Here is a 26,596-nt window from a genome sequence, read left to right as displayed (position 1 = left end):
CAAGCTAGGCAGTACCATCTTGTTGCTATAAACTTAACTGCAAGATAGATTAGACACTGGTTTGTGGAGTCTGGTCCCATAACTTAGAGCCATCTCTAACAGCACAGCAGCTCCTACTAAAGGCATTAACTTTGGGGAGATGCAAGTGACTGCTAGCTGGCACATTCGATTTCCATATGCAACAGTACAGGTTAGCAGAGCATCTGTGGGAATGTCAAAATTCACATGTAGGGTGAATTGTTTCCAATCAACCTTGTAGGCACTTGGAAGAGGAAGAACGCCAAAATCATGCACCATTTTCGATGTTTGGACCTTGTTATGGACACGTAATGGGTCTTCCCTGGTGGCTCAGAAGGTGGAGAGTCTTCCTGCCAATGGGTCAGGAAGATGGACAGAGGAGCCTGGTGGGCTACAGTTCATGGGGTCGCAAAGAGTCAGACATGGCTGAATGACTAACACTTTCATTTCACTTTCACTTCAACATACCTTATAAAGTTTTCTATAGAATACAGTTATATCTGAAAATCAAACATAAATGATATCTTCAATTGCTCCAAAGAGTCACTTTGAATATTATAACAGGTAGAGAAAAACAAAGCAATATTCAGATTTAGGAAAGTCATCTAGACTCACTCCCTAGCTAGAGCACCAACCATGCAGAGGTAAGAATGCATGGAACCCCAGTGCATGGGATTCCAAGAGCTTTCTCAGAAAAATGAAAAATAACTATAGGTCTCAAGCCTTGAGGAGGGTCACTTATAAATGTGACTACTCAAACTTAATTTATTACTGGGTAAAACCTTATAGACACTTTTATCGGAAGAAAGATGTTTGTTCTCACAAAAAATCTTGATATAATCAGTTGCAATGAAATTCAGAAATGAAATGATTGGTACAAATGTCAAGAAAAAGTATTTAAATATATGTGTAGTACAATCAAATGAACAGTAGTAATTTGTTAACTTTAAAATAAGAATATGATTATAATTCTTTTCAAAGTCTCAATTTACAAAGATTTGGTCCAGTAGCCTTCAGAGACTTTCCAGTGAAACTGTACAGTTACAGTGGTAGCCTAGGTGACTCAGTGGTAAAGAATCTGCCTGGCAACACAGGAGATGCAGGTTCAATCCCTGGGTTGGGAAAAATCCCCCAGAGTAGGAAAGGCAACCCACTCCAGTATTCTTGAATGGGAAAACCCATGAACAGAGGAACCTGGCAGGCTACCGTATGTTAGGGTCACAAAAGAGTTGGACATGACTTAGCAACTAACTATCTGTCTATGCGGTCGCACAGAGTCGGACACAACTGAAGCGACTTAGCAGCAGCAACAACAGTTAAAGTACTACTCCAGCAAATCCAAGACTGCAAGCCTTCTCTGACATCCCAGTTCCTGTGCTGGAGAATTGCAAAGATAGATGATTCATTCTACTGAATTTTAGACCTTTCCCTCCATAGTAGTTGCGTCACACAATGTAGGCAAACTTGTCTGAAGATTCTGGAGGGACTTGAGCTAGGTGTCTCCTTGCTCCATGAGACCACACCTCTCCTTGTTGCTCCTGCGGTTCTCTTGACCTTGATCTTGGCACATAACACACTGTATTGATATTAATCTGAATATCATGTGAATGAACACATGGTAAGCTCTACAAGAATCAGATCAGATCAGTCGCTCAGTTGTGTCCGACTCTGCGACCCCATGAATCACAGCACGCCAGGCCTTCCTGTCCATCACCAACTCCCGGAGTTCACTCAGACTCACGTCCATCGAGTCAGTGATACCATCCAGCTATCTCATCCTCTGTTGTCCCCTTTTCCTCCTGCCCCCAATCCCTCCCAGCATCAGAGTCTTTTCCAATGAGTAAACTCTTCCCATGAGGTGGCCAAAGTACTGGAGTTTCAGCTTTAGCATCATTCCTTCCAAAGAACACCCAGGGCTGATCTCCTTCAGAATGGACTGGTTGGATCTCCTTGCAGTCCAAGGGACTCTCAAGAGTCTTCTCCAACACCACAGTTCAAAGGCATCAATTCTTTGGCACTCAGCCTTCTTCACAGTCCAACTCTCACATCCATACATGACCACAGGAAAAACGGATCTTTGTTGGCAAAGTAATGTCTCTGCTTTTGAATATGCTATCTAGGTTGGTCGTAACTTTTCCTTCCAAGGAGTAAGCGTCTTTTAATTTTATGGCTGCAGTCACCATCTGCAGTGATTTTGGAGCCCAGAAAAATAAAGTCTGACACTGTTTCCACTGTTTCCCCATCTATTTCCCATGAAGTGGTGGGACCGGATGCCATGATCTTCGTTTTCTGAATGTTGAGCTTTAAGCCAACTTTTTCACTCTCCACTTTCACTTTCATCAAGAGGCTTTTGAGTTCTTCTTCACTTTCTGCCATAAGAGTGGTGTCATCTGCATATCTGAGGTGATTGATATTTCTCCCGGCAAACTTGATTCCAGCTTGTGTTTCTTCAGTCCAGGGTTTCTCATGATGTACTATGCATATAAGTTAAATAAACAGGGTGACAATATACAGCCTTGATGAACTCTTTTCCTATTTGGAACCAGTCTGTTGTTCCATGTCCAGTTCTAACTGTTGCTTCCTGATCTGCATACAAATTTCTCAAGAGGCAGATCAGGTGGTCTGGTATTCCCATCTCTTTCAGAATTTTCCACAGTTGATTGTGATCCACACAGTCAAAGGCTTTGGCATAGTCAATAAAGCAGAAATAGATGTTTTTCTGGAACTCTCTTGCTTTTTCAATGATCCAGCGGATACTGGCAATTTGACCTCTGGTTCCTCTGCTTTTTCTAAAACCAGCTTGAACATCAGGAAGTTCACAGTTTACATATTGCTGAAGCCTGGCTTGGAGAATTTTGAGCATTACTTTACTAGCGTGTGAGATGAGGGCAATTGTGCGGTAGTTTGAGCATTCTTTCACATTGCCTTTCTTTGGGATTGGAATGAAAACTGACCTTTTCCAGTCCTGTGGCCACTGCTGAGTTTTCCAAATCTGCTGGCATATTGAGTGCAGCACTTTCACAGCATCATCTTTCAGGATTTGGAATAGCTCAACTGGAATTCCATCACCTCTACTAGCTTTGTTCATAGTGATGCTTTCTAAGGCCCACTTGACTTCACATTCCAGGATGTCTGGCTCTAGGTCAGTGATCACACCATCGTGATTATCTGGGTCATGAAGATCTTTTTTGTACAGTTCTTCTGTGTATTCTTGCCATCTCTTCTTAATATCTTCTGCTTCTGTTAGGTCCATACCATTTCTGTCCTTTATCGAGCCCATCTTGGCATGAAATGTTGCTTTGGTATCTCTGATTTTCTTGAAGAGATCCCTAGTCTTTCCCATTCTGTTGTTTTCCTCTATTTCTTTGCATTGATCGCTGAGGAAGGCTTTCTTATCTCTTCTTGCTATTCTTTGAAACTCTGCATTCAGATGTTTATATCTTTCCTTTTCTCCCTTGCTTTTTGCTTCTCTTCCTTTCACAGCTATTTGTAAGGCCTCCCCCAACAGCCATTTTGCTTTTTTGCATTTCTTTTCCATGGGGATGGTCTTGATCCCTGTCTCCTGTACAATGTCACGAACCTCTGTCCGTAGTTCATCAGGCACTCTATCTATCAGATCTAGGCCCTTAAATCTATTTCTCACTTCCACTGTATAATCAGAAGGGATTTGATTTAGGTCATACCTGAATGGTCTAGTGGTTTTCCCTACTTTCTTCAATTTCAGTCTGAATTTGGCAATAAGGAGTTCATGGTCTGAGCCACAGTCAGCTCCTGGTCTTGTTTTTGCTGACTGTATAGAGCTTCTCCATCTTTGGCTGCAAAGAATATAATCAATCTGATTTCGGTGTTGACCATCTGGTGATGTCCATGTATAGAGTCTTCTCTTGTGTTGTTGGAAGAGGGTGTTTGTTATGACCAGTGCATTTTCTTGGCAAAACTCTCTTAGTCTTTGCCCTGCTTCATTCCGTATTCCAAGGCCAAATTTGCCTGTTACTCCAGGTGTTTCTTGACTTCCTACTTTTGCATTCCAGTCCCCTATAATGAAAAGGACATCTTTTTTGGGTGTTAGTTCTAAAAGGTCTTGTAGGTCTTCATAGAACCGTTCAACTTCAGCTTCTTCAGCATTACTGGTTGGGGGACAGACTTGGATTACTGTGATATTGAATGGTTTGCCTTGGAAACGAACAGAGATCATTCTGTCGTTTTTGAGATTGCATCCAAGTACTGCATCTCGGACTCTTTTGTTGACCATTATGACCACTCCATTTCTTCTGAGGGATTCCTGCCCGCAGTAGTAGATATAATGGTCATCTGAGTTAAATTCACCCATTCCAGTCCATTTCAGTTCGCTGATTCCTAGAATCTCGACATTCACTCTTGCCATCTCTTGTTTGACCACTTCCAATTTGCCTTGATTCATGGACCTGACATTCCAGGTTCCTATGCAATATTGCTCTTTACAGCATCGGACTTTGCTTCTATCACCAGACACATCCATAGCTGGGTATTCTTTTTGCTTTGGCTCCATCCCTTCATTCTTTCTGGAGTCATTTCTCCACTGATCTCCAGTAGCATATTGGGCACCTACTGACCTGGGGAGTTTCTCTTTCAGTATCCTATCATTTTGCCTTTTCATACTGTTCATGGGGTTCTCAAGGCAAGAATACTGAAGTTGTTTGCCATTCCCTTCTCCAGTGGACCACATTCTGTCAGATCTCTCCACCATGACCCACCCATCTTGGGTTGCCCCACAGGCATGGCTTAGTTTCATTGACTTAGACAAGGCTGTGGGTCCTAGTGTGATTAGACTGACTAGTTTTCTGTGAGTATGGTTTCAGTGTGTTTGCCCTCTGATGCCCTCTTGCAACACCTACCATCTTACTTGGGTTTCTCTTACCTTGGGCGTGGAGTATCTCTTCACGGCTGCTCCAGCAAAGCGCAGCCATTGCTCCTTACCTTGGACGCGGGGTATCTCCTCACTGCCGCGCTTCCTGACCTTCAATGTGGGATAGCTCCTCTAGGCCCTCCTGCACCCGCGCAGCCACGGCTGCGGGTAACTCCTCTAGTCGCTGCCCCTGGCCTCGGGCTTAGGGGTGTGGGTTGCTCCTCCCGGCCACTGCCCCTGGCCCCGGGGTGGGGGCAAGAATAGGACTTTTATATTATTCATCTTTGTGTCCCCAGCCTCAAGCAATAACAGCATGTCACCTACAAGATCACATAGCTTGTGTTTACTGGTTAAACTGAAGTGACTGGCCATTTGACTATGTCAGCTTTCTAAGTCTAATGACTGACATTTTCATCTGAGGTCCCAGGAAGTGTAACCAACCAATCCCTTGCCAGCAGCTCACAGGACCTTTGGGTCCTCCAGTGACAGATGAGAAAGCCAAAACAGAAGGTTTTAGCAAGGAAGCTGTGTAGCTGCTCTACACAGTAATGCCAAAGGGCAGTCTAAGCACATCTCTGTGAGATGCAAAAATAAGGATAGTTTATCCCTTGTGGCTCAGTTGGTAAAGAATCCACCTGCAATGCGGGAGACCTGGGTTGGGATCCTTGGGTTAGGAAGATCCCTTGGAGAAGGGAAAGGCTACCCACTCCAGTATTCTGGCCTGGAGAATTCCATGGAGTGAATAGTCCATTGGGTCGCAAAGAGTTGGACACGATTGGGCGCCTTTCACTTATACAGAAAAATGAGCACATTTACTCTTTTTTCTTGAAGTATAATATGAAAATAATTGAATATCCTTGATGCCAAAATCATTAGGCTTCATTCTTGAAATGACTGTGAAAAGGGGGAGTTTCAGAAGAGCTTTTCGAGTGAGCCTGTTTTAGTAGCTTTTTCCTCAAGCCAAACTACAAATGTTGATTTACAGAGTGCAAGCAGTGTGGAAGCACCTTTGAAAAGCCTGCTTGCACTCTTCTAGGCAGGAATCTGATGGTGCTGGTTGGTTATTTTTCTAGAAAAAAAAATGCTGTCTTCCAACAGGTTGGGTTGCATTGTCACTAACGAAATCCACAATTCTCCCATCAATGATATCTCCTCGCTGAAAAGAAAAGAGAATTCAATTCGGAGCCTTCTGTCTGCCATACCTGAGAAGAAGTACCTAGAAGTTTACACAAAGGACTGAGATGCAGCAGCATGAGAAGACCGGAAAACTCCCCACCCCTCCCTATAGGCCCCATGTCAACTTTTGACCCCTGTGGAGGATGTCAAATGCTCTATCACAGAAGATACAGATCCTGTCTGTCCTAGATTTCTCTAGCTGTGATTTTCCTGTTCCTGTTCCTATTTGGATTGTCCCTTCTTTTTCTTCACAAAATGTGTCCCAGGTTCATTTTCAAAGCCAAGGAAGAGAGTAAGTTGTTTTTATACATGGATGATTTTGATAATTAGTCAATTTATCCCTTTTCATGTTTCCAATTTATTTTGTGTATTCTCCAGCCCCAATAAAGGACCATATGAGCATTTTTTTTAAATATGTAACCATACTTTGTAAATGCAGGAAAAAAAGTTTTAAAAATCTCCTTCAAAACTGGCAAGAACATAGCATTAAAATTCCTTGAAGATACCAAAATCAACCTAGTGAAGAATAGATTAATAACATTTCAGGAAACTTTTTTCTATTTCCTAAACAACTCCAGCTAAAAAATGCAAATTCAACTCAATAGAAAATTCTTTCATGAGAAAGGATTATGGTTCAGAGAATGAAGTTTAGGAAGAAAAGATGGAGGTCATTCTTCCACAGTGGGGACTAATTTCTAATGTCAACATCATTCACTCACATACAAAATGGCTCTGAAATTTTATGTGGACAACTTCTATATCTACAGAGAAAGGAAAACAGGATGAAGATTTCACTCATGAAGGATTAACTGCTATGAAAATTGCTGCCTGTTATCCACAACTATCCACAACCAGAAAACCAGACAATGTATATGAAATGAATGTTTCCAAAGAGTAGACAACTGGCATTATAGGTCAGTGGTTCCTAAGAGAAGGAGAAAATGAAGTAAATCTTAAAATTGTCTTTGTTTACTGCCTGGGGACAGATTCCAGGACCAAAAACATTGAGGGAGAAAACAAAAAGAGGCCGAAGTTCTCACTGAGCTGAAGAGATCAGGTTTGCAGTTTGATTGTCTAAGCCAGGTTATCTAAAATCTACAGGACAGAGTATTGGAGAAGATGGAGCTACACAGAAACAATATCCTGATGCCAAAACAGACAAAAAGCATTACAAGGAAAAGAAAACTACAGTTGAAGATCTTTCACAAACATAGAGATAAAATGTTTTAACAAAATATTAGCAAAACAAAGCCAGCCATATATAAAAAGACAATGTACCATGACCAAGTAGGATTTGTTTCAGGAATGCAACATTCAAAAGTCAATGTAAAAACCTAGGAATAAAACCACCATATGACCCAGCAATCCCACTCCTAGGCACATACTCTGCTGTTGCTGCTGCTAAGTGGTTTCAGTCATGTCCGACTCTGTGTGACCCCATAGATGGCAGCCCACCAGGCTCCCCCGTCCTTGGGATTCTCCAGGCAAGAACACTGGAGTGGGTTGCCATTTCCTTCTCCAATGCATGAAAGTGAAAAGTGAAAGTGAAGTCACTTAGTCGTGTCCGACTCTTCGCGACCCCATGGACTGCAGCCTACCAGGCTCCTCCGCCCATGGGATACCCTGAGGAAACCAAAACTGAAAAAGACACATGTATCCCATTGTTCATTGAAGCACTATTTACAATAGCTAGGAAATGGAAGCAACCTAGATGTCCATCGACAGATGAATGGATAAAATAGTTGTGGTACATATATACAATGGAATATTATTCAGCCATAAAAAGGAATGATTAGAGTCAGTTCTAATGAGGTGGATAAACCTAGAACCTATTATACAGAGTGAAGTAAGTCAGAAAGAGAAAGATAAATATCATATTCTAGCACATATATACGTAATCTAGAAAAATGGTACCGAAGAATTTATTTACAGGGCACCAATGGAGAAAAAGACATAGAGAATAGACGTATGGACATCAGGAGAGGGGAAGAGAGGGTGAGATGTATGGAAAGAGAAACATGGAAACTTACGATATGTAAAATATATAGCCAATGGGAATTTGCTGTATAGCTCAGGAAATTCAAACAGGGGCTCGGTATCAACCTAGAGGGATGGGATGGGGAGGGAGATGGGAGGGAGGTTCAAAAGGGAGGGGATATATGTATACCTATGGCTGATTCATGTTGAGCTTTGACAGAAAACAACAAAAGTCCATAAAGCAATTATCCTTCAATAAAAAATAAATAAATTTAAATAAAAATAGTAAATGTAGTGTACACACTACTATATTTAAAGTAAATGAACAAGGACCTACTGTATAGCACAGGGAATCCTCCTCAATACTCTGTAATGACCTATGTGGGGAAAGAATTCGAAAAAGAATACATTCATGCATGTGTATAATCACTCTGCTGTACACCTGAAACAAACATTACATTGTTAATCAACTATACTCCAGTATAAGATAAAAAACTGAAATAAATTGGTGTAATTTGTCATATTAAGACATTAAAAAAGAAAAACTATCTAGTGATTTCAATAGACATGGAAAGAGAATTTGAAAATAATTCAACAAAACTCATAACAAAAACAGTCAATGAAATATGAAAAGAAAAAAAGTTGCTCAATGTGATAAAAAAAAAATCTACAAAAAATACTACAAAATACATTGTAAAGAAGGTAGACCACACTGGAAGGAAATATTTTCAAATCGTGTATCTGGTAAAGGACTTGTACACAGAATATCAAAATGATTCCTAATTTGAAAAGAAGATAGTCCATTAAAGACTGGGCAAAACACTTCCTGAAAGAAAATATACAAACGGCAAATAAGCACATAAATAGATCATCAACCTCATCAGTCACTAAAGAAGTACAAATGCTATTAATGCCCATTATATTGGCTAATACTAAAGACTGACTCAACCAAATGTTGTAGAGGCTGTGAATTAACTGAACTTTCATACACTGCTTCAATGTATGAATAAAATGATATAGCCACTATGCAAAACAGTTTGGCAGCTTCTTACAAACGCTAAAAGTTCTTTTACCATACTACCCAGAAATCCCACTCCTACATATTCATTTAAGATAAATGAAAATATATATCATGCAAAAGTGTATCTGAAGGTTCATAGCAGTTTTATTTATAATAGCTCCAAACTGTAAACAAACCAAATGTGCTGCAAGTAAAGAATGAATGAACAAACGGTATAACTGTACAGGGCACTATTAAGTTAAGTTCAGTCACTCAGTCGTGTCCGACTCTTTGCGACCCCATGGACTGCAGCACACCAGGCCTCCCTGTCCATCACCAACTCCCGGAGTTCACTCAAACTCATGTCCATCAAGTCAATGATGTCATCCAACCATCTCATCCTCTGTCGTCCCCTTCTCCTCCTGCCCTCAATCTTTCCCAGAATCAGGTCTTTTCAAATGAGTCAACTCTTCGCATCAGGTGGCCAAAGTATTGGCGTGTCAGCCTCAGCATCAGTCCTTTCAATGAATATTCAGGACTGATTTCCTTTAAGATGATGGACTGGTTGGATCTCCTTGCAATCCAAGGGACTCTCAGAAGTCTTCTCCAACACCATAGTTCAAAAGCATCAATTCCTCAGTACTCAGCTTTCTTTATAGTCGAACTCTCACATCTGTACATGACTACTGGAAAAACCAAAGCTTTGACTAGACAGACCTTTGCTGGTAAAATAATGTCTCTGCAGGGCACTATTACTCAGTCATAAAAAATACTGCTAGAATTGAATGATGATTCTTAAATGAATAATGCAACTGAAAGAAGTCAGACATAGAGAACTACATGCTGTATGACAAAGACAAACATAATGTTATAGAAAAATCAGAAGTTTCCAGAATCTAAAGCCAAGGAGAGACAGAATGCAAAGGTCACAGGAGGATTTTAGGGATGATAAAAATGTTTTATATTTTGACTGAGGTGATGTTTATGCAGCAGTATACATTTGCCAAAATTATACATCAAAATTGATTAAATTTACTGCTTAATTATTCATCAATAAAGCTTATTCTTTAAAAATATGGAAGGAAATATAATAAAAAGAAGTCATCCTCATTTATTAAAAATTCTATATGAAATGATGTTGCTGTCTTTTTCCTCTTATTGTATGTCCTGGTGTGTGTTTTATCTTGTATTGAAAAGGGGGAAAACAAAGCTATTTAAATCTGAGATTAACTATGTCAAAAGAATTTCAAGTTATAAATATACTTATATTAAAATTAGAAGACTTTATAATAACTAACTTATGGTTTTTAAGATATATTTTAGAAGTGTAAAGAACACACATGAGTGCTTATCTCTTTTATAATTAATTTCTATCAGAATATAGTTGATTTATAATCCTGTGCTAGTTTTTGCTGTACAGAAAAAGGGAATCAGCCATAATAGACATATTGGATGTTTCCCTTCATTATGATTTATTAAGTGGTTTGATGGATCTACTTAAATCTCAATATTTACTACTTTTAGTACTTCATTTGAATTCACTTCATTTAGAGCATTCTAATTTTTAATATCAGTAAGTTGTTACTTTTCACATATAATTATAATGCAAATAGCTTTGGGATACCATCATGTTTACCCTTTTGCAGTTTCAGTTCTAGACTGTTTTGCAAAAATTTGAAAAACAAATTCATTGATGGGAATAGATTTCCTCTACTTGGCTTTCAAAATCATTGTAATCAATCCTGTAGCATTAAGCACTTTTCCTCATCAATATGAAAATTAGACTTCAGGGACTGACCTTATAAATAGATCAGAGAAAGCAGGACACTGAGAATAAGTTAATGACATTTCCAGATAATCAAGCTCAATAAAAATGTAGTGTTTGAATGTGCAATGTGCAGAATAAATCAAATTCAAAGGTATGCTTCCAGATTTTAAATAGCCTATGCTGAATGAGAAAAGAGAACCTGGTGAATCTTAATCACTTTAAATTGGCAACACCTTGAGCATACTCTGCAGAAGGTTTGTCTTGGACAAACACATACATACACACACACACACACACACACACACCATGAGTTCATTATCAAACTAAGCTCAATAATATTGAATTAAACAAAATAAAACCAATACTTTCTCATATCAGAATATCTCAGAACCTTTAATATGCTAATCTGCATGGGCATTCTTACTGGAGAAAGTTACACATACCTGACTATGAAATCTTTTACAGGATCAGCTTCTGGAGTTCATATCTGAAAAACAAACTTTGGGAAAAATGACCTAAATGATACTTACTTTCCCAGAGAAACTCTTACACATGTGAGAGCACAGTTCTCTAAGCTGCATCTCACTTAGTCTTTTGTATGTTGTCTTATTAGTTCTTCTTGGTAAATTTCAGAGATAAATAATTATTTGTTTCTTGTTTTTTAACAGTTTCTTGGAAAGCATTTATTTGTACACATGTGTATATTCATGCAATTTTCAATAAGTAAATAATTATAAAATGTATGCATCAGTTCAGTTTAGTCGCTCAGTCATGTCTGACTCTTTGCGACCCCATGGACTGCGGCATGCCAGGCTTCCCTGTCCATCACCAACTCCCAGAGTTTACTCAAACTCATGTCCATTGAGTCAGTGATTTCATCCAACCATCTCATTCTCTGTCATCCCCTTTTCCTCCTGCCCTCAATCTTTCCCAGCATCAGGGTCTTTTCAAATGAGTCAGTTCTTCGCATCAGGTGGCCAAAGTATTGGAGTTTCAGCTTCAGCATAAGTCCTTTCAATGAATATTCAGGACTGATTTCCTTTAGGATGGACTGGTTGGATCTCCTTGCAGTCCAAGGGACTCTCAGGAGTCTTCTCCAACACCAGAGTTCAAAAGCATCAATTCTTCAGTGCTCAGCTTTCTTTATAGTCCAACTCTTACATCCATACATGACCACAGGAAAAACCATAGCTTTGACTAGACAGACCTTTGTTGGCAAAGTAATGTCTCTGCTTTTCAATATGCTGTCTAGGTTGGTCATAACTTTTCTTCCAAGGAACAAGCGTCTTTAATTTCATGGCTGCAGTCACCATCTGCAGTGATTTTGGAGCCCAAAAAAATAAAGTCTCTCACTGTTTCCACTGTTTCCCCATCTATTTCCCATGAAGTGATGGGACTGGATGCCATGATCTTCGTTTTCTGAATGTTGAGTTTTAAGCCAAATTTTTCACTCTCCTCTTTCACTTTCATCAAGAGGCTCTTTAGTTCTTCACTTTCTGCCATAAGGGTGATGTCATTGCATATCTGAGGTTATTAATATTTCTCCCGGCAACTCCAGCTTGTGCTTCATCCAGCCCACCCACCATTTCACATAATGTACTCTGCATATAAGTTAAATAAGCAGGGTGACAATATGCAGCCTTGACATACTCCTTTTCCTATTTTGAACCAGTCTATTGTTCCACATCAGGTTCTAACTATTGCTTCTTAATCTTCATATAGTTTTCTCAGGAGGCAGGTCGGGTGGTCTAGTATTCCCATATCTTAAAGAATTTTCCACAGTTTGTTGTGATCCACACAGTCAAAGGTTTTGGCATAGTCAATAAAGCAGAAGTAGATATTTTTCTGGAACTTTCTTGCTTTTTCGATGATCCAGTGGATGTTGGCAATTTGATCTCTGGTTTCTCTGCCTTTCCTAAATCCAACTTGAACATCTGGAAGTTCATGGTTCGTGTACTGTTGAAGCCTGGCTTGAAGAATTTTGAGCATTACTTTGTTAGCATGTGAGATGAGTGCAATTGTGCAGTAGTTTGAACATTCTTTGGCATTGCCTTTCTTAGGGGTTGGAATGAAAACTGCCCTTATCCAGTCCTGTGGCCATTGCTGAGTTTTCCAAATTTGCTGGCATATTCAGCACAGCACTTTCACAGCATCATCTTTTAAGATGTGAAATAGCTCAACTGGAATTCCATCACCTCCACTAGCTTTGTTCATAGTGGTGCTCCCTCAGGCCCACTTGATTTCACATTCCAGGATGTCTGTTTTTAAGTGAGTGATCACGCCATTATGTCTATCTGGGTCATAAAGATCTTTTTTGTACAGTTCTTCTGTGTATTCTTGCCACCTCTTCAGCTTCTGTTAGGCCCATACCATTTCTGTCCTTTATTGAGCCCATCTTTGCATGAAATGTTCCCTTGGATCTCCAATTTTCTTGAAGGGATCTCTAGTCTTTCCCATTCTACTGTTTTCCTTTGTTTCTTTGCATTATCACTGAGGAACAGTTTCTTATCTCTCCTTGCTATTCTTTGGAACTCTGCATTCAGATGGGTATATCTTTCCTTTTCTCCTTTGCCTTTTAGCTTCTCTTCTTTTCTCAGCTATTTGTATGTATATAGTTTAGTTAATTATGAATGGCTCTAACATTTTCTAAACTTCGGCAAAGCTAGTCTGCTTTATATTAGATAGGCATACCCACTTATCTGCAAAGGGACAGTTTTTAAGCACCAATCAGTTGTTAGAAGACAATTCTCCATGGGTCTTTCCCATTTCTGCGTGTCTTATGACCAGAGGCACTGACTGTTTTTTCCAGAACTATCTTTTGAAGGACAACCATCTAGCAAACAGGACTCCGGACAAGTGTTGGGCAGGTTTGTTAGCAGTTCCCTTCAAAAGAGTGATTCCTTTAAAAGTTTTGTCCCTGAGCTTCTTTTAAACGCTCAGAGCTTCTCAGCCATGAGATGAACCCACTGCACTGGATTGTCCACCTGGGCTATTCCACATCATGAATGGGCTTCCTGGTGCAAGATAAACATTGTGAACACGAAGTTCATGCTTCCTGCTGTGCCACGAGTAATAATATCCTTTGCCTCTGACCCAGGTGTCTCGTGCCTTCAGTAAGCATCCACGAAACTGTGACAGTAACTTATTAGCTTGCAAATAGGATAAAGGCTCAGACTTTTCATAGTTCTTGAAGCTTTAACATTTACACTGATGGATATCTTCCCATATAACAGCAATAAAAGTTTGAAGATGTCAGTGGAAGATTGAAGAACACAAGACGGAGTAGTAAGAAGGCTTAGTCTTATCAAGAGAACCAAATATATAGCATTGGTTCCCAGAGACGATCAATGTAAGACACAATGACAAAGTCAGAATGAATATGATAGAGGCAGAATTTCAGGACATGGTGATTTTGTTTTCATGGTCCAGCTGTACTTCTACACAGGTTATGGTTTACAAACAGAAAAGGAAGATAGGAAGGTAGAATCTAGAAGAGTCAGGACAAGTTTATTTTATAGGTCTGCAAAAAAATAAAAAGCTAAAATAGTTCCATGTGTAAATTCTAGTACATCTTATTTTGGTTGCCCTGGCATAATCAGAATACATACTTCATGCTTGCAATTCTAGAATGTAAGAAAGGATTTGAAGGGTAGGTACCTTGCATAAGGACAAGCTTCAAGCAGAACATTACAGGAAAATAAATGCTCTAGAATAAGAGAAATAAGATCCTGCTGTCTACATTCACGGTTAGCATCTAACAGGTTGTTCCTATACCATTGTGTCCATTTTATTCTTTTAGGACCAAAACCCCCAAAGTTTTGTATGCTGAAATTCTGGGTCTTATTATCCAATACTGTGATAGGCAGAATAATAATCCCATAAATATCCATGTCTTAATCCTCCAAACCTTTAAAAATAAGTTGTAATACATGGCAAAAGAAACCTTTCAGATACAGTCAAGGTTACAAACTTGAAAATGGGGAGATTATTCTGGATTGTTTGGGTGAACCAGTCTAATCACTAAAATCCATGAAAGTGGGCAGATTATTTTTCCAGCTAGAGACAGGAAAGATACAATAGTAGAAAAGTCAGGGAGGTTTGAAGCATGAAAGGGACTCAACTATTTGTTGTTGGAGGGGCATAACAGCAGGAATGTGGGCAGCCTCTAGGAGAAAAGACCAGCTGGGGGCAAAGACCTTTGCTGACCGTCAGCAAGAGAATGGAGACCTCAGTCCTATAACCACATGGAACTGAATTCAGCCAACGACTGGAATGAGCTTAGAAGTAGATTCACCCCCAGAACCTTCAGAAATGAGTATGACTCTGCCATCACGTTGATCTCTGCCTTAAGATCCTTTAAGCTGAAGACTCAGCTAAGCTAATCTATATCTAGAAATGTTTATCTTTAGAACTGTGTGATAATAAGTGGGTATATTTTTAAGTGCTCAATTTATGGTAATTTGTTATGACAGAAATAGAAATTAATGCAACACTAAACTCCCCCTATAACTTCAATGGACAATTTGTCTGAAGCTTTTATATTTGAGGATTCTAGCAGTGATGATCTGATAAGCAAACCTATGGAGATGTTGCCAGTTTTTAATTCCAGTGTCATTTATTTGCCTACGGACATTTATCTAGTAAATGAAATAACTCAATGAATAATTGAAACTTTGCTATTTGATACCTTTTCAATTATTCAGTAACAAAAGAGAATAACAATATCATTCTCAGAGAGTTTAAATAAATATGTCTCTCCTGAATTTATTTAACTCTTCCACTGTGACCACAGTGTCAATGCTACCAAGCTGACAGTGAAGACTGGAAAGCTTCCTTTGAGTTACTCTTTTAGGCATTTGCATATGCGGTCGCTGTAGGTTAGTGAAGCACATAGGTTAGTATTTGCATCTTGCCCAGTAAATGACCTAATCCTTCTAAAACGATCTTTCTCATTCCTTTGAACGAGGGAAGCTAACTTTTCTCTGAGAATAAAATCCTTTAACAATTTAAACAGTAGAATTGGAGTGTTGTAGCCTATGCTTTGGGGAGATCGTAATATAACTGACCATTAGTTAACCCACAGAAAGTTTTCTTTATTAACAACACAAGATTAGTACTAAATAACTGAAAAGAGAGGCGGGATCTCTCTGGGATACAGTGAGTGGTTTGCAAAGATCCCAATTATTTATTTGGTAACTCTGTGTCAGCGCTCCTGGGGAGAGAATGCTTTTTAGGATCATTAACAAGATCTTAACACTTCACATGGCTTCTCTCTAACCTTTCATTTAATATTAAGGTACATTGGCTAATAATAACAAATTACCAATTACCTCTTTTCAAAAATAAACCTCAGAAACAGAAGAGTCTATTTTCTGTCTTCTGATATCAACAACAAAACTATAATAGGAAAGATGCTGGTACCGCTGTAGAAAATGTCCTGGACAGCAGAACGTGGAAGGAAGCACTGAACTCCCACCAGGAGAAATTTCATTCTGATAATAAGAATACATGGTATCTCACTTTACAGTGTATGGTCCCCAGTAAAGAAGTATCAGAAAAATTGAGGGGAAATATTTATTATCGAGTCAACATTTATTTTTAAATTGTACCCAGACATCTGTAAAGAGAAAACTCAAAGCACAGCTTAATGACTAAATATCATGTAATATAGCCTCTTTTTTAAGGACAATATCATCTCAAGTGGATTAAAACTTCCCTGATTTGAAAAAGTCCTCCAGCAAGGGGAATTTCCCATGGTCCTATGACAACTCATTGATACAGCATTTTGGGGAACATTTATTATCACATATAACCCAGCTGTTGAAGTCTGCTTCTTCTTGAAAAATCTTTCAATCAATATTTATTAAGTACCTACCACTGTCTGATTCTTCCTTTCTCATATTTTAACAAGATTATCGAGCTATAATTCACATACTCCAAATCACCCATTTAAAGAGTTTTTTAAATGGTTTTTGTGTATTCAGAGTTGTATAGCCATGACTCATAATTTGCTTAGAACATTTCTATCAGTCCAGAAAGAAACCCATTAAAAGTCTTTTCAGCATTCTTCCTTTCCCCAGCCACTGGCAACCATTGATCTGCTTTCTATATCGATAGATTTGCTTATCTGGGATAGTTGTTGGGCTCTCCAGGTGGCTCAGAAATAAAGATTCTGCCTGAAATGTAGGAGCCACAAGAGACATGGGTTTGATCCCTGAATCAGTAAGATCCCCCCTGGAGAAGGAAATGGCAACCCACTCCAGTATTCTTGCCTGTATAATCCCATGGACAGAGGAACTTGGTGAGCTACAGTCTATGGGGTCACAAAAGGTCAAACCCAACTGAAGCAACTGAGTACACATCTTGGATATTTGATAAATATATGGAATCATATCTTTTATGATTTTTTTTTCATTTAGCATAATGTTTCAAGGTTCATGCACACTGAAGTATGTATCAACTTACCATTCCTTTTTATGGCTGAATAATATTCCACTCTATGAATATATCACATGTTATTTATCCATTTATCAGTTGATGGACATTTGGGTTATTTCCACTCTTTGGTCACTATGAATAATGCCTCTAGAATCATTCATTTCACAGGTTTCTGTGTGGATGTATATTTTCATTTCTCTTAGATATATACTGGGAACAATGGATCACATGGTATGATTAACATTTGAGGGCTCACCAAACTGTTTCCCAAAGTGGCTGAACAGTGTCACATTCCCACCAGCAATATCCTACACATCCTCCCATACTTGTGATTATCTTCTTTCTTATAGCCATACTAGTTGATACTTAATAATATCTCATTGTGATTTTAATTTGTATTTTCACAATTAACTATTATGTTGATCCTCATTTCCTGTGATATTTAGCCATTTATTGTATCTTATTTGATAACTGTCTATTCTAATACTTTATCCATATATCAATTGGACTATCTTTTCTATTATTGAGTTGTAACCATTCTTAATATATTCTAGATACAAATATTTTATAAGATACATGATTTTGAAATATTTTCTCCCTTTCTGTGGGTTTTTTTTTTCATTTCTTTGATGGTATTGTTTGTTGAAAATACTATTTCTTTCCCTGTTGAATTATCTTGAAATTTGTCAAAAATCAATTCACCATAAATGTATTGGTTTATTTCTTAACCCTGAATTATATCTTATTGATCTATGTTTATTTTTATTTGCAAGTACCACAGTGCTGTGATTAGTGTAGCTCTGTAGTAAGATTCAAAATTGGGAAATGTGAGCCCTATTACTTCTTCTTTTTCAAGATAGATTTTGCTCTTCTGGCCCCCTTGAGATCCCACAGATTTTAGAATCACCTTATCAGTTTTTACAAACACAAAAAAGCAGCTAGAATTTTGATACAAAATTGTGTTCAATCAGTAAATCCATTGGGGAAGTATTGCCATTTTAACAATATCAAGCCTCTGTTTCGTGGTTTGCAATCATATGTTTTGCATTCCTTTCATTAATTTGTTTTTACAATCAGTTTCATAGGTTAACTATTATTGTGCCTACTGACCAAGCAGTTTGAATCATGTACAAATGTTCTTCAAAGCTGTGAATTCTGTTTTCTGTTGACTCTGAATCTCCCACAGTTCAGTTCGGTTCAGTTCAGTTGCTCAGTCGTGTCCGATTCTTTGCGACCCCATGAATCGCAGCACGCCAGGCCTCCCTGTCCATCACCAACTCCCGGAGTTCACTCAGGCTCACGTCCATCGAGTCAGTGATGCCATCCAGCCATCTCATCCTCTGTCTTCCCCTTCTCCTCCTGTCCCCAATCCCTTGCAGCATCAGAGTCTCTTCCAATGAGTCAACTCTTCGCATGAGGTGGCCAAAGTACTGGAGTTTCAGCTTTAGCATCATTCCTTCCAAAGAAATACCAGGGCTGATCTCCTTCAGAATGGACTTGTTGGATCTCCTTGCAGTCCAAGGGACTTTCAAGAGTCTTCTTCAACACCACAGTTCAAAAGCATCAGTTCTTCGGTGCTCAGCTTTCTTCACAGTCCAACTCTCACATCTATACATAGTACCTGGTTAAAGTATAAGATACTCCATAAGAAGTTAATTTATAAGTGTTGAATAAATAACTTTTACTGAAAATTAATTTATTACATATTGTTTGAGCTGAATGAGCAAATGATCATGAACATGGAAATGAAGACAACATGCCAAAAGATACTGGAGAAAGTCACCCAAGGAGTGGTTGCTGAAGGCAAAATATGCAGTCCCTGATTTACAAATGCTCTTTGGCTGTATAGCAAATTCTGTGGCTTATACACTTTTTTCCTACCTCCAAAAACCTAGACATCCATAATGGCCAGGGACTTAGGCACAAGAAGCCTCTTCAGTCAACAGCAGTGGTCAACATTTCTTTTTGTTAAAAGATCAACTATCAAATATGTCAGACTTTGCAGGCTATCTGTCCTCTGTTACAACTATTATAACAGTCCCACCACTGTAGCAAAAGCAGTCACAGACAGTACATAAACAAATTAGTGTGCCTGTGTTCCAACAAAACTTTGTTTATAAAAACAGGCATCAGACCAGACTGGAGCAGAAAGCTGTACATAGTCAACTCCTGGTCTATCATAATGTACCTAGAGCACAGTGCTGTCCTTATAGACTTGTAGGACTAAACAACACGGGCAGAGGGTGCTAGTTCAAAGAGAAATCTTTTCCATTGTTACAACCTAAAGTATGAGAAGCACACTTCCATCAGGCATTCAGCTGACCAAGAAGAAGACAGACTGCTGATTCCATACCTTCGGTGATGACTGACTCTTGAGAGTGGAAAGGAGTTCGTGCAGCCAGGGAATGGGGAGCTACAACATTCCGAGACTTCTGGATTACTTTGCTAGGGCTGTTGCCACAGACTGGGAGACTTAAACAATAAAAATTTATTTTCTCACAGTGCAGGAGATTAGATGTCCAACACCAAGGGTGTCAACAGAGTTGATTTCTTCCAAGACCTCTCTCCTTAACTTGTAGATAACTGTCTTCTCCCCATGTCTTTACATGATTTTCTCTATGAGTCTGTGTCCAAGTTCCCTCTTATAAAAATACCTGTCATATTAGACTGTGCTCAGTCCCTCAGTCACATCTGACTCTATGACCCCATGGACTATAGCCTGCCAGGCTCCTCTGTCCATGGAATTTTCCAGGAATACTGGAGTGGGTTGACATTTCCTTCTCCTGGGGATCTTCCTGACACAGGGAGTGAATCCACATCTCCTATTTCTTTGGCATTGGCAGGCGGATTCTTTACACTGAACCATATTAGATTAGAGTCTACACTAATGACCTCAGTTTAATTTTAACATTTAAAGACTGTGTCTCCAAATTGTCACAGTCTGAGGTACTAGGGGTTAAGGTGTCAACATATGAATTTGAATACAACTAGCCCATGATAACTTCTCTCAGAGAAAACCCAGAGACTCTTAAGTGTAAAAGCAGCCCCTATATGTTTCCTTTTCCTCTTGTTCACCTGCCTATGGACCTGTGCTGTCCTTTTCCCTTTCCATGGCCACCACCAGCTGTGTAGAATCTGGATTTCTTCTCATTCTAGTCTGCCAAAGAACAGAACAAATCTCCCAACTTCTTTCTTATTTCTCCAGCCATAAAGCATGCTCATAGCCATCTGAAGATTTTTATAGGTTTAAAGCATGTGTAATAAATATTCTTTCCCTCTTTCAGAACTTAAATCTTGTTAGAACACATAGCTATACTAGAAGAGCTCTTTGTATACACAATGGATGGAAGAAAGATTTGTCTATTTTACTGTTTTTTGTTGTTGTTGTCGTTGTGTTTTAGTTGCTCAGTTGTGTTTTTGTGACTCTGTGGTCTCTCCATGGAATTTTCCAGGCAAGAATAATAGAGTGGGTTGTCATTCCCTTCTCCAGGGGATCTTTCTGACCCAGGGATCAAACCCAGGTCTCCTGCACTGCAGTCAGATTCTTTACCATTTGAGCTACTAGGGAAGCCCATTTTACTGTTAGTTAACAGGAATATTAACATAGACCGTTGTCACCAAGATATACATATACATATGTTATCACTTTTGATCCCCAGGGTAGTCTCTGAGAAAAATAGATCATCTTCAGTGTGCAAATGAAGAAACTGAGATTTAAAGTGTTTCAGTGATTTTGCTAAAGATTTTACAACTAGGTTATACAGCCAGAAAAATCCTACAGCTCTAACAAAGACTTAGGGTTATTTGTTCCTGATATTACTCAAATATTCCAAGTTAGTACCTAGTCATTTTATTTATTTATTTATTTTTAGGAAACAAAAACATTTTAATAGATCCATAAGAATTACTTATACCTAGCATGTAACTTGTTATGAGTTCCTCTGCTTCTGTTGCTCAGTCTTGTGAAATCCGACTCTTTGCAATCCTGTGGATTGTAACCCACCAGGCTCCTCTGACCATGAGATTCTCCAGGCAAGAATACTGGAGTGGGTTGCCATTTTCTTCTCCTAGGGATCTTCCCAACTTAGGGATTGAGCCTGCATCTCCTGTGTCTCCTGCATTGCAGGCGGATTCTTTACCCACTGAGCCATCAGGGAAACCCTAAGATTTCCCTATCACCCCCAACATAAGTGAAAATACTCTTCTCTACTGTTTAAATATCTTATGGAAGTTCATCCTTATTATTATTATTTTAAATTTTTAATCGGAGAATAATTGCTTTACAATATTCTGGGTATATTCTATATATAATACAGAATATTCTATATATAAATATATATATTTATTCTATATATATTCTATATATAAATATATTCTATATTTATTCTATATATAATGCTAGCTATGTTCGTAGTATTCTATATATAAATATATATATTTATATATAATATATATAAATAAATATATATATATCCCCTCCCTCTTGAATTTCCCTTCCAACCCCCCCAAAGCCCATCCCAACCCTCTAGATTGTCACAGAGCACCAGGCTGAGCTCTCTGAGTTATACATCAAATTTGCACTAGCTATCTGTTTTACACATAGTACTGACCATTCAGGTATGACCTAAATCAAATCCTTTCCGACTATACAGTGGAAGTGACAATAGATTCAAAGGATTAGATCTGATAGGCAGAGTGCCTGAAGAACTATGGGCAGAGGTTCGGAGCATTGTACAGGAGGCGAGACCACCCCCAAGATAAAGAAATGCAAAGAGTCAAAATGGCTGTCTGAGGAGGCCTTATAAATAGCTAAGAAAAGAAGAGAAATGAAAGGCAAAGGAGAAAAGGAAAGAAACATCCATTTGAATGCAGCGCTCCAAATAGCAAGGAGAGATAAGAAAGCCTTCCTCAGTGATCAATGCAAAGAAAAGAGGAAAAAAATAGAATGGGAAAGACTAGAGATCTCTTCAAGAAAATTAAAGATACCAAGGGAACATTTCATGCAAAGATGGGCTCGATAAAGGACAGAAATGGTATGGACCTAACAGAAGCAGACAATATTAAGAAGAGGTGGCAAGAATACACAGAAGAACTGTACAAAAAAGATCTTTATGACCCAGATAACCATGATGCTGTGATCACTCACCTAAAAACAGACATCCTGGAATGTGAAGTCAAGTGGGCCTTAGGGAGCATCACTACGAACATAGCTAGCATTGGTGATGGAATCCAGTTAAGCTATTTCAAATCCTAAAAGATGATGCTGTGAAAGTGCTGCACTCAATATGCCAGAAAATTTTGAAAACTCAGCAGTGGCCACAGGACTGGAAAAGGTCAGTTTTCATTCCAATCCCAAAGAAAGGCAATGCCAGAGAATGCTCAGACTACCTACCGCACAATTGCACTCATCTCACATGCTAACAAAGTAATGCCCCAAATTCTCCAAGCCAGGCTTCAACAGTACATGAACCGTGAACTTCCAGATGTTCAAGCTGGTTTTAGAAAAGGCAGAGGAACCGGAGATCAAATTGTCAACATCCGTTGGATCATCGAAAAAGCAAGAAAGTTCCAGAAAAACATCTACTTCTGCTTTATTGACTATCCCAAAACCTTTGATCACAACAAACTGTGGAAAATTCTGAAAGAGATGGGAATACCAGACCACCTGACTGCCTCCTGAGAAATCTGTATGCACGTCAAGAAGCAACAGTTAGAACTGGACATGGAATAACAAACTAGTTCCAAACTGGGAAAGGAGTACGTCAAAGCTGTATACTGTCACCCTGCTTATTTAACTTGTATGCAGAATACATCATGAGAAATGCTGGGCTGGATGATGCACAAGCTAGAATCAAGATTGCCAAGAGAAATATCAATAACCTCAGATATGCAGATGACACCACCCTGATGGCAGAAAGCGAAGAACTAAAGAGCCTCTTGATGAAAGTGAAAGAGGAGAATGAAAAAGTTGGCTTAAAGCTCAACATTCAGAAAACGAAGATCATGGCATCCAATCCCATCACTTCATGGCAAATAGATGGGGAAACAGTGAAAACAGTGAGAGACTTTATTTTTGGGGGGCTCCAAAATCACTGCAGATGGTGACTGCAGCCATGAAATTAAAAGATGCTTGCTCCTCGGAAGAAAAGTTGTGACCAACATAGACAGCATATTAAAAAGCAGAGACATTACTTTGCCAACAAAGGTCCATCTAGTCAAACTATGGTTTTTCCAGTAGTCATGTATAGATGTTAGAGTTGGACTATAAAGAAAGCTGAACACTGAAGAATTAATGCTTTTGAACTGTGGTGTTGGAGGAGACTCTTGAGAGTCCCTTGGACAGCAAGAAGATCCAATCAGTCCATCCTAAGGGTAATCAGTCCTGAATATTCTTTGGAAGGACTGATGCTGAAGCTGAAGATGTGAAGAACTGACTCATTTGAAAAGACCCTGATGCTGGGAAAGATTGAAGGTGGGAGGAGAAGAGGATGACAGAGGACAAAATGGCTGGATGGTGTCACTGACTCAATGAACATGAGTTTGAGCAAGCTCTGGGAGATGGTGATGGACAGGGAAGCCTGGCATACTGCAGTCCATGGGGTCACAAAGAATCACATGTGACTGATCAACTGAACTGAACTGAACTGATTTATTTTAATGAAAAGAAAGTGTGGCATTTCGATTAAGAAAAGAAAGGTAAGGATGGAGGGTAGATTTGCCCAAGGAGTTAGGAGAAAATTCAATCCTAGGAGAAAGGGAAGAAAATCAGTAAGGTAAATAGGCTGCAATATTCAGGAATGTTTAGGCAGTACAAACCCCAACCACGTTGGGAAACGGTGTGCTTCCCATCCTCCCACCTCTGCTGGGCTGATGGTCCACAGGCAAAATGTCTGAACTGCTAGCTCAGGAGAAAGATGGGGGACTTGTTAGACAGAGCCGCCTGGGCTTCCCAAACCATTTTCCAAAAGGATGGATGGCAGAAAGCTGTCCCAAGAGGTAGCTGCTCCCATGACCACAGGCAAGCAGGTTTGCAGACCGTTTCAGGTGTTCCCTACCACTGTTCGTTAATATGCAGCCCGCATATGTCAGACACAAGGAAGCCTGGGTCTGCCTGCAGCCTGTTGACAGAAGAAATGGTCTGTGGGGGATAAACCCAAGGAGAAATCATCACATCGCAGAATACTTTGTGTTGAAAAGAAATTGTACGATCCTTCCCCCTCCCTGTCCTCCAGAAAAGGCTTTTTATTTTCTAAAGGGCATGATGCTTAAATCGTTCCAACCAAGGCTGTGCACAGCTCTTCAAAGGGGCTTCTGTGGCTGCCCTTGGGAGATGGTGCCAAAACACATTAGATTTTGAAGCTCTAATTTGAAAAAATGTTTCTAATTCAGATCCTCCAGTTTCCTTTAGTAAATTTCACAGTATTATTTCTTGTTATACTTCCTCTTGGCACTATATATAATCCTACCCTTCTTCTTACCCTTCAGATGGCAGTCAAGAGTTATTGCATTTCTCCAATTTATCACTTAGCTAAGACATATAAAGCATAGTGAGTTATTTTAGCCACCTTTTTCAGGATTAAATGCTTAATATGATCTCTTTATCGTCCCCAGCACTTTCCTGGCAGAAGATCGCAAAGTTAGAAGGAATTTTAAAGATCATCCTTAGTCTGGCCACCTAATTAATATCTAAATCTCATTCTCCCAGAAGACCAATAAGAATACCCCCAATGGCTACTCAGCCCTCATGTAATTTAGTACCTTGTGAAGTAACTTTTTCTTTGCCCAGATGAGATGTATTTTTTGTTCTTTTGTTGTTGCTGTTCTGGTGGGGAGAAAAAAAATTATAGCTTCCAACTATTGTCTATGCTTTTGGCAATAAACAGAAATCTACTCTTCACACATGCAGCCAATCAAGTACTGAAAACAAGTTTCAAGCTCATTGAATATCCCCAAGACTCTAGCTAAAGTCAGGTAAGAGGACATACATTAAATTTAACTATGAAGTAAGCAATTTGCTTACCTATTTACTTATCACGGGAAAAAACACAAAGAAAGCATCCAAGTGTTTCTTCCTGAGTTTCCATCTTCCATGTGCCTTGTTTTGGTCAGTGTATCCTGCATGTTCTCCCTGAAGAGCCCTTCCTTTACATTTTCCCCATCATTTACCTATATTCTCCTTAAGTCCTTGCTGCTGCTGCTGCTAAGTCGCTTCAGTCGTGTCCGACTCTGTGCAACCCCAGAGACGGCAGCCCACCAGGCTCCCCCGTCCCTGGGATTCTCCAGGCAAGAACACTGGAGTGGGTTGCCATTTCCTTCTCCAATGCATGGAAGTGAAAAGTGAAAGTGAAGTTGCTCAGTCGTGTCCAACCCTCAGCGACCCCATGGACTGCAGCCTACCAGGCTCTTCCATCCGTAGGATTTTCCAGGCAAGAGTACTGGAGTGGGGTGCCATTGCCTTCTCCACCTTAAGTCCTTACTAGGTGGTTAAAAATCTAATATGTGAATATGAACTAACAAGTCAATGTGACAGAATGATTTAGCCTTTTCTGATAACATCATTTTAAAAGAGACCACCAAGTCATGAATGCTCAGTCATTCAGTAGTGTCCAATTCTTTGAGACCCCATGGACTATATAGCCCGCCAGGTTCCTCTGTCCATGGGATTTTCTAGGCAAGAATACTGAAGTGAGTTGCCACTTCCTTCTCCAGGGGATCTTCCTAAACCAGGGATTGAACCCATGTCTCCTGTGTCTCTTGCATTGGCAGGCAGATTCTTTACCTCCTGAGCCACCTGGAAGCCCGAGACCACTAATATTTACCACAAATAAGTACAGGATGTTGGAAATATCAGATGACCCGGTAGTTTGAAAGGAGTGAGATCCTGAGCTTTCGGAAGGAATTTTGATCCTTTTAAATGTAAACCATTTGTCTAGCCTAGGGCTCAGTGCTGGAGAGTAATAGTAATGTGCTTCAGGTTCTGGAATAAACCTCCATTTCAACTTTGAAAGAACTGCTTATGTTATTTGTTTGGGGAGATGACTCAACATTTCTGGCATAAGCTGTAAATCAGCTCAGCTGAATTGCATTTACACCTGGAAAGTAAGAAGCTTACCGTGAGCATTCTCCCCTGATTACTCATATATTCAAGGGAAGAAAGTCTTGACTGTATCTCTACCCTCATTCCTAGAAATCTCTTCATTCTGTGGATGGAGATACCCATTAGTTCAGCAGGACTCTGACTGATGAGAAGTTAAAGGTCTCCCAGGAAGGAAGCATCCTGTGGTTACCTTTGCCAGCATGGCACTTAAATACACCAGAATGTCTCCCTGTCCTT

General features: G+C 39.4%; 2 long non-coding RNA genes across 2 annotated transcripts in view; both read right to left on the bottom strand.

Moving 5' to 3' along the window:
* LOC129620184 (uncharacterized) overlaps positions 1-26,596 on the bottom strand; it is a 231,571-nt gene that overhangs the window by 13,892 nt on the left and 191,083 nt on the right. The gene's annotated exons all lie outside the window — the stretch shown is intronic.
* Positions 18,221-25,592, bottom strand: LOC129620186 (uncharacterized). The gene is made up of 3 exons (XR_008698424.1): positions 25,429-25,592; positions 25,021-25,084; positions 18,221-18,883 (listed from the first exon to the last, which is right to left on the bottom strand). It is a non-coding gene; the product is annotated as an uncharacterized LOC129620186 (long non-coding RNA).

This window comes from Bubalus kerabau, chromosome 9 (genome assembly GCF_029407905.1).
Source record: "Bubalus kerabau isolate K-KA32 ecotype Philippines breed swamp buffalo chromosome 9, PCC_UOA_SB_1v2, whole genome shotgun sequence".
Lineage (NCBI taxonomy): Eukaryota > Metazoa > Chordata > Mammalia > Artiodactyla > Bovidae > Bubalus > Bubalus kerabau.
The sequence above is the reverse complement of the archived record's forward strand: the minus strand, read 5'-3'. Positions and strand labels throughout refer to the sequence as shown.